The sequence below is a fragment of the Strongylocentrotus purpuratus genome, unplaced genomic scaffold, assembly GCF_000002235.5.
Source record: "Strongylocentrotus purpuratus isolate Spur 01 unplaced genomic scaffold, Spur_5.0 spur5_scaffold_5, whole genome shotgun sequence".
Classification (NCBI taxonomy): Eukaryota; Metazoa; Echinodermata; class Echinoidea; order Camarodonta; family Strongylocentrotidae; genus Strongylocentrotus; species Strongylocentrotus purpuratus.
Genome location: NW_022145611.1, coordinates 42515839 through 42526107, shown reverse-complemented (window position 1 = coordinate 42526107; position 10269 = coordinate 42515839).

The window sequence follows — 10269 nt, the reverse complement described above, 5'->3', positions numbered from 1 at the left end:
CAGGAAAGCAATCATTCGAGTAAATACTATTTTTTCCAAGATTTTGGAAAATGAAGATAACAAGGAGATTGGCCTGTAATTACCTATTTCAAGTTTATCACCTTTTTTGAATAGGGGAATAATTTTTGCTAGTTTCATGGAATCAGGAAATTCACCATGCAGTAATGATAAATTGAATATATGGACTAATGGGTCGACAATAAAAGGAATAATGGCTTTCAAAATAACATTACTAATTCCATCGAAGCCAGAACTTGTTTTATTTTGTAGATTAGAGACGATATTAAGGACTTCTTGTCTATTTGTCGGAAAGAAAAAAATAGAATTCGGATTAGCGGGGCCTAAAAAGTCAGTATAATTTTTGTTTGATGGGGGGATATTTTCGGCGAGATTGTTACCGATTGAGGAAAAGTAATTATTAAAAATGTTCGCAATATCTTTGGAATTTTCAACAGTTTCATTGTTATACTTGATTTTATTTATGTCAGATCTTCCTTTAGTCAAATTCATCGCTTGTTTAATAACTTTCCAGGTATTTTGCATGTCGTGTTTAAACATTTCCAAACGATTTACAAAGTATTTTCTCTTTTCTAGGCGAATGATTTTAGTCAATGTGTTTTTATAGGATGTATATTTCAGTTTAGATTTCTCAGTACCTTTTATTTTGTATTTATAAAAGAGATTATTTTTCCGATTAATTGAGCGTAGAAGAGACTTTGAAATCCATGGAAGTTTAGGTGTTTTTTATAACTAGTTTTGACTTTTTGTTTCGGCATATTGATGTCCAACTGATTGTTTAATATATGGACAAAATTTTCATATGAACTATTAATGTCTTTATTAGTATGCACACACAACCAATCATAATTTTCCAGATTAATTCCAAGGTGTGCCAGACTTTCTTCATTAACTTTACGTCTGTAAGTTGAAGAATTATTAGTATTAATCGATTGACCCAGTTGATAATGCAGTGCAATAGGATAGTGATCAGTTATGTCCGAAAGAATTATATAGGAATCTGGATGCGGAATGACATTAGAAAAAATATTGTCAATTAAAGTAGCAGATGTATTTGTAACACGCGTTGGCTTAGATACAAGTGGTAAGCAAGAGGCGGATAAAATTAATTCCAGAAATTCTTGAGAAGCCCTGTTATGTTCATGGTTCAATAAGTCTATATTAAAATCTCCCATCAAGAAGAAGTCTTTATTGTCAAAGTTGACATTTCTTAACAAATTTGACAAATATTGTAAAAATTCTAGAGTATTTGAGCTAGGACACCTATAAATAACACCGGCGATGATATTCTTATTACCAGGAATCACAATTTCAATAAAAAGGGATTCAACAATAGCATTACAAACTGAGATTTCATTCAAAATAGTGTATTTAAGTGATTTACGAATGTAGAGTGCAACTCCACCACCAACTCTGTTTTGTCTATTTTTATTAATGAATTCATAATCATTGATATGAAATGGGTGGTTTGAATCGTAATTTAACCAAGTTTCTGTGAGGCCAATCAGGGAAAGTGGGTTTGGCATGGGTTTATCTATTAGTGAAAGAAGGTCATCGAAGTGCTTATTCAAACTTCTGATATTTAAATGAAGTAGGGAAAATGAATTATTTTGAAAATCTTTCGAAACATTACAAAATTGATTGATGGTTATGTAGTTAGTAATTCCACGTTGGGCAGGGTCATCAAAATCGAAATCGAACTCTAAATTTGCAGATGAAACGTTAGTGTTATCCCTTATAAAATTATCATACGAATTAACAGAAGTATGCGACGCATCGTCAGATTGAGAAGGTCGATGTAAATCAAAGAAATCGTCATCACCAAGCATTTGAAAAGGCATCGATTGCCTATTATCGAAATTAGACATCATCATGGGTTTAGAAATACTCTCTCTTTGTTGACATTAGGCAATACGAAGTAATACTGTTGAGAGAAAATAAAGGCGTTATCAACGTGAACAAGGAGACATAATAGAGGAGTAAGGAAATAGTAGCGTCCGAATGTAGAAGGAAGAGAGAAGACACATAATGATAATGATGATGATGAAAAAGAAAAAAATGGATACAAACACGTACTATGAATCTCTGTTGGCATAACATGTGTGAAGGATGGGCTGGGCTGGCTCTGGTTATACTGTATAGAGAGTGTTTGGAAAAATATTGGGGAAGAGATCGGCATTATTAGGACAACTAGTCATATACGCAGTATACAACTACAAACCAAATCAAATAGAAGCAATTCGTTCAGTATGGATAAACAAATCTGGGGCGGTTTATTGCTTTAACAAATGAGAAGCAATAGCAGTGCAAGGACGGTTGCATTTCATGATTAAATTGAGCATTTTTGTCTGGTTAAACATTATACAAACATAATGGTGGGCTTACATTATACATGAACAGATCTTTAAATTTTTCTAAACAACGAGACTCGATCAACCTGAATGGAACACAGCACCCGGAATGCGGGCCGCACACATCGGTCGCCGCCACGTCAGTCAAGCAAATTAATTGTCCGACATAGCAACAGCCATAGCATGCAAACCGGACCTCCAAATACTGCAGCCCACTCCCTAATAACATGCAACCCGAACATCACACTACTATGCGCAACGTTGAAAATCCATGAATTACAAAAAGGGTATAGGTATTCATGTATACATAATATTTTAGTCAATATAAATGACTACACATAATGCATAAAAACCGAGACAGTGAGGGAAAAATAACTGAGATTGCATTTAGATATTGGGGAAAAGAATGTTTCGCCGTTGACGGAAAGGATGGGAGACAACATCACAGCAACATTATCATAAACAATGTATGTTGAATGTATCAATCGTAATACGAAAAAGAATGACGTAATACAGGTGTAACCTGTTCTCGCCAAGTAATTACATGTATAATAACTTCAACTGGAATTTGTTATGTATGCTTGCAAACCAAATGACGTACCAACACATCATACATTCAATGAAGTGCATTTTTGGAGCCATGATATCAGAGAACAATTATTACTGTACATAAAAGGATTGTACATGATAAGGGGTACATAACTTAGACGCTCTTATGTCATTATGTTAAAATGGTATGAGATCTGGCGATTATTGTATAGGCCTATATTGTTGCCAAGTTGTCAAACAGAATGTTTCAATGAATCAACTTTACATAGAATGTTGCGATTGAATGAAAATAAACATGTCACTAGACAAAAAATACAAATGCAATCAAAGCGCATGATTAAAAAAAAAAAAAAGGCAATACGTAACAGTATTGTCATGCATTTAGGTTTATTGGTGGCACACAAATGTTTAGGAAATGTTCAATTCCATAGAGATGTAAATGCAAGATATTTTGTTAGTTTGATTTTTTCCCTTCTTCTTTTATTTATTTATTTATTTTTTTTTTTTTAATTTTTTTATTAATATATTTCTTGAATTTATGTTCATCATGATGGCCCCTTTTTCGGCTTAAAGGGGGAAAAATACATGTAGCAACTAAATGATTGCTGTAATTGAAGTTGAACATTTCCCAGTGACAAGTCAGTCTTTCATATAGATTGTACATGTACTCACGCTGAAATCTGTGATATTTCGACCCATACATAGTGTGGATAGGTTGAATATGAAAGAAATACATATTTCCTGTGTCCATTAGTCATTTTCACAATATATTTTGTTGAAGAATTTAGACATGGCGTATATTGGTGTCACCATTTGCACTCATACATTGGTTAGCATTTGGCATTAAAACTTTTGATCCTGCAGTTTGCACTCCTTATATCCCATCTGATTTTTGTATAATTATTTTTTTTTCTTTCTTTGCTGTTCTAGGTGCTCATAAGTGTTTACTTTGTGTGCACTTAATGTCGTTCTCATTATAGCATCATGGTTCTGTGATACTGTTGGGTCTAAAATGAACATAAGTCACAACATGGACATATAAAATGCAGACCGCAAGAACTTCCCTTGGTGTAAATGACTAAACTGTTCACATTTACAATTAGTAACTAACAGCCGACTATTGGTATATGCATGTCACAAGGCTATGCAAAACTTCTAAGAGAAAATACAATTTGAGTACGGTAGGCTGAAAATGATTATTCTCTTTTTCTATCAACTTACATTATACTGTCAAACAGATTTAGATGAACAATGAAACAAGGTTACATTTATTTAAAAAATTTTCAGTTAAGGAGTCCATGTGCAGTCTGCAAAAACTTGTCTTTGCTCAGTTAACTTCTTTTCCTTTTTCTTTTTTTGTCAAAATAATTTAGGTTTTTTAGTTATTATTACGAGATTGTATTTATTTACTTATTATGACACACATACGAATGCCACTTAAATGAGGATAGATAAAGGAAACACAACGCTATTCGCGCACTTTATGAACTTGCATCACAATGTCAATGCGATTTGGCAATAAGTTAACATCCTCTGTCAGACCATTGACATATTTATTTTCCCTTTTCACTTATTATTGATATTTTATCTTTATTTATTATTTATTTCCTTTAAAAAAAATTCAGTTTACATTCACATCATACGGTGACCCTTTACCACAACAGAATTTTTATTTTTATTTATTTGTTATTATTATTATTATTTTATTTTTTTTATAGCATTGATAATACTTTTTATATGTGAATAAGTTGAATATGCAAGAGTAGGCCTATCGACTCTCTTGGTATAGTTTATATAAAGGCAAAATATACCCTGTTGAACTTTTAATATGGTACACTGAAAGTGACATATATAAACAATGCAGTAAATAGTGAAAAGTAGAGGGAAACATTCCTCTGTTGCTGCAAAATTTATTTGTACAGTCTCAGCATCATAAGGACTAAATTGAGACCTTTTATAAGACCAGGTTAGGAAAACAAAGGAGAAAAAAAATATCCTGGTGATAAACTGCTTTAACACTAGAAATCTCAAACACTAAACGTCAAGTTTTGAACAAATTGTTTGCATTAACAGCATTTATCATGCCTGCACAGAAGAAAAAAAAATGGATCCCGTAATTTGCGTGACCGAGGATCATAAACAATTTAAAAAGAGAGAGTAGCCTTTACTTTCAAGTTAATGATACTGAACATTTTACCTTTATGATTTGATGCTATGTCATTCCGACCAGGTGGTCCATGTCTGGCCCTTATTTTCCCTTGTAAGGAGGATGACTGACGTGCCCTGTACTTTAATCTTGGTTTTTAGCGACTGTGATTTCCGAAGGTTGTATGCTATTGCTGATAGGCGACCCCGTTCTCTCTTCATTACCGGCGGCAGGTCAGATCGTACGGAAATACGATGGGTCGGGGCGGGCTCAACCTGGGTTGATTTAGATCTCGCTCGCTCGATTTCCTCGCGCTCGTAGGCACGTATGATCCTATCCCGATCCAACATTCTGCCAAACCTAATGATGATTGGATCGGGGCCGGCCGGGGGCGCCGCAGCTCCGGTTGCATTGCCCCTTCTTGGTAGGCGGTGAGCGTTGATGATGTGTATTTGTTGAGCTTCCACAGCAGGTATATGCAAAATACCCGAAATAACTTTAGTGGCGGTGGCGTAGACATCCTCGTCAGGTGCAGGGGCGATACCGTAGAAAAGGAGGTTTTGCTTCCTATGGTGTAGTTCCTGGCGCACAAGCTGGTCTTCAAGATCTTTACGGAGCTGCGTAATGGATGATTCGATGGTTGGGATTTTGTCAGTTTCAACTGACTCAATCCTGCCCGAAGTATCCTCAACTGCCTTCTCAAGATCCCTGACTTCTCTCTTTATCACTGACAAATCCCTTTTAACCGATGCTAAATCATTAATCATGATGTTAAGTTTCCCGTCGATATTAGCAGAAAATTCACTGAAGAGCTTTCGCATCTCGGGCATTACTGACCGCGGATCGTCGGGGGTGTCCTCGATCATCTCGACCGGCGGCGCCGGCTGCACTGGGGCCGAAGCACACGCCACGCCTTCTTTTTCGCTGACTGTTTTCGATAGCGTGCTGTCGGCTTTTGCTTTTGACTTTTGGCCTGCCTTTTTGGAGTTGTTACTCACTTTCTGTGTTCTCAAGTCATATTCTTTATCGTTCATGGTGATGGAGTAATATTTGGTGTCAGGATGTTGTTGAAATCTGTAGAAAATCTGTAGAATTTGTAGAATTATAGCCCGAAACTCATTATTTCTTATAGAGCCAGCTCACCCCGTGTGCACACTACTCGGCGGCCATGACATTGAATTTGTACGGCCGTAGGCGCTATTTAAAATGTTTATGTTTAATTTTTCCCCAAAGCAAGAGTGTTTCAGGGGCAAAATTTTCGAGTGCTTATAATAATTCATCCACAGGGGCATCCAAATATATCAAAATTGTAAATAATCACTATGCACCCAATTTTCAAAATTTCCCCAAACTTTGTATTACATTTAAAGGTAAAGACCAGTATTGGAAACGCCCCAATTTCAAAATATGAAATGGAAGCTCTCATTACCAATCATGTGAAAGAATATGTTTTGACTAATACATGATGATAAAAAATTTGCCGGGAAACCGCCTACTAATTCATATATTTGGTAAAAATTTGTTTCTCTCATGGTCTGTGAGAGATATAGGGTAGTCCCATATACATCTTTCTGTGTATAGTGCTTGTAATTTTACAAAGAATGGGCCAAATTTCTTATCATTTTGATGATTCCAGAACCTTGCAGATGCTAGATGCTAGATGATCAACCTTTTCTGATCGATTCCACAACGTTTCTTTCACAATGCAATCGCATGACCATAACTGGTCTTTACCTTTAAGTTAAGTATTCGCAAAATGAATTAAAAATATCGAAAGACTCGTAAATCATGATGATGATGACCAACCATCATGACCATGCTATGGTGAATAAAGATTGATTTTAAATTTCGCAATCATCTACTGATTAATTATATAAATATTTATAACAGTATTACGTCTCTGTGCAGACGAGTTTATGAGTACAAATTATAAGTGTGTATTTGCAACCCAATGATGTAAAATAATTACCGAGCCCCATCCCCCAAAGAACACCACTCACCAACACAATCAGATCACCTGATGATGCAAAATATGTCCCCCCCCCCCCTCTTATATAGCTTAACCCACTTTACGTCCCTCATAGTCTATCTTTTTTTTCGTTGCCCCTCTCGCTTGATCTTGCACGTATTCTTTGTCACATCCTAAATATTTTCTTCATTCACCATAATGTATACCATTGCTTTATCGCAGATGACTGTATGATAAAACAATACCTTTTTATAAATTAATCTAAAAGAAACAGTAGTTTTGTAATACATGCATATATTTTAAGAAATAGGGGAAAAAACAGTGTGTACAATTTTTTATATATGGCACAATTTATTTGTAATCATTAAACGATGTGATTAACAACAAATTTTACTTTCGTTTGCGTCTTCATTATGTTTATGTGTTCAGTCGGGTGTTCATTCCAATGAACGATGAAGAAGTGAAATGTTTAGGTGATTAGAAAAATGCTAGAGACTTTGTAGATTGCAATGGAAGACTTTTTAATCTTGCCGGCTACTGACGTTTTGGATTAATCTGAGAACTTTCCCGTATACGCGTTTTAAGCCTACCAGTGTGCTATGAACAGCAGACTGGCTGAATCACTCGAAGGCCTATATCGATAGGCCTGAAATAAAACATTCGAATCTAGCGGACCTTTTTCTTTCTTACTTTGGTGAAAATCAAATTTTCATCCATTTTTAGATTGGGGAACTGATTATGTGCATGCAGTTCGTCAATCGCTTGTATTTATCCTGAATAGTGATTGTCAACAGCGCCATCTGTCTTTATTTCGCCGTTTTCGTAAATGTCAGAACTCTTGTGTTCAAATTAAAGAGCGAAACCACATAGGTTCTAGACTGGGTTTGGGGCTCAATACCAGGGCTCAAATTAATTTTTTGTCCACGGGGCTCTTCCAAAATAAAAAGCGCCCCCGTGAGCCTTCTCACGGGGGCTCTTTTAGTACAGACGGGGGCTCTTTTTCTATTGAATTGGTGGTACCCATGAAACTCCTAAATTATTTGCTATTTCATCATTATCATTAATAGTCGGCATTATTTCTCTTACAAGCTTACAAGTTATAACATGCAGCTAATGGTCAGATCTCTTCCCTTTGTACGAAATTTCTGGTCCAAGCCCGTATACATACGTATTACTCAATCTGTATAGTGGATATGATCGTCGCAATGTAGTATAGTCAAATTGGAGTTTCCTTTGTTCGTTAGGACTAGTTCTCTTAAACATATACAAGTATTATATAATTTTATGAACACTCGTGAATGCCAGAGGGAAAAACCGTTGCAATCGACTGAACTTTAGCTTATTTTGTTAATTTTTTTTGTCGCGCCCATATCGCCTTTGTAGTTGATTAAAAGCTGAAATAAGGAAGTACTTGAGCTCGAAAATATATATCTTCACTGTTCTCACGCGGGGGTGATGTCGAAATAGAAACTTGGCCACAAAACACAACTACACTATTCAGAATAAATAGCAGAAAGGACAAAAGACATGAAGACCTTGTCAATCTTATTACACAAGTATAATTAACACTCCTCTTCAGAAAAGTAGAGACCTAGACCAGACCCCCCCCCCCCTGATTTTGCGGAAGAAGAAAAAAATGGTTTTAATGGTAATGGTCGACATAAAAACTCTGAGCTCATCCTGTTTTCTATTCAATTATGAATCGAAAGAGAAAATTAGCGCCACCCTCGAAGTTAGTTTCGAAAGATGGATGATGTATATACTGGGCTGTTATCTTATTGTTACGGCCCTCCATCCTAGAACGGGTCCTGGATGCTGGAGTGCTGGCCTGTCCCTTGCCTCTATCACCGTCATCTGACGAAGAATTTGCCATCCTGAATAATGCGAGCGGTTTCTATTTGGCTTGTAGTTTAGAGACCCTGACGTGGCTCAGTTTTCCCAAAGTATATGAGTGTGGAGATGAGAGGTGTTTTGGATAGCTGGACGTGTATTCTCTATGAAATTACATCTGTCTATGGAGACTCAACTAATTACACGTTGTGAAACGATGGATTGTTTAACTGTATACTTTATTAATACAAACATAAGTCAACTTCTCCAACTCGTTATCATAGTTATAACACCGACACCAATTACCTGTATTAATCTCAACAAGTAGTAAAGGCAGGGATTGCCTTTTGTAGGAACTCTATTTCTCGCTTCCAGTCCTTTTCCTTACTTTAGCTCAGCTGGAGGAAAGCGGAGAGTTCGCTATCTGACCAAGACGAGAGCCAGCGTCGAAGTGACGATATCTCAGCTCAAAACCGCTATTTATAGGATCCGAGACGCTCTGAGAGCTGCTTTACGCATGGTGCGTCCGTAATCGCGCTCTGAGCCCTTACGCCCCAAAAGCTTACTGCCCTTTTCCTTTTTGTGCAAGATAACTACCTGTAACGGGCTGGTCCGTTACATTATTCTTATTTTGTCCTCGTTGCACGTGCGTGCTTTTTTATTATTTTTTCAAGTCATGTCGTTTAGTGGAAGCACCCGTAGACATGACGATTGTACCTTACTATATTTAATTTTGACTACATATTATTTATTGGGATTTAAATATGAATCTGAAAGTTTATTCCTCGAATAACCTTATCTGGATTAACATGACTTTGACATAATATAGTTGTCCTCGCGGTGCACTAAAAGTATTGCACGTAAACAGATTTCGACCTTCCCCTCTTCCCATATTTTTTTCTCGCTTCCGGAAACGCATTTGTTTTGCTTGATCCAAACACAGGGATATATTAATTTATGGAACTATTTTTTATAGACTGTAAATGCTTAACATAGTTATTTACAGATGATTCTGCAAACTGTATTTAATAACATAATATTAATGAACAATCTCAGATTTACATGTGTGTGCACTGCAAATTCGTTGTGTAACGACTTTACACAACATTGAATGGTTCACTCCTTAAACACGGGTTGTGTTAAGTCATGTAATAAAACATTACACAACTTTACACCCTGCAACATCTTTGGTGATCTCCTTCTCAATATTGATTTACTGGTCGAGTTACATTATTTGCTGGCCTTTTAGAATAGCCAGATTTCAGAGGATTCACACTTTTCACAACGAAAAACTTCTCCATGTTTCAGTCCTTGCGCGATCGTCTCCAGCTCCAGCAGATATTGGGCGTCAGCGTGCACACCGGTACTACCGGCGCAGTATAGCCACTGCTGAGGGCCGCACTAGC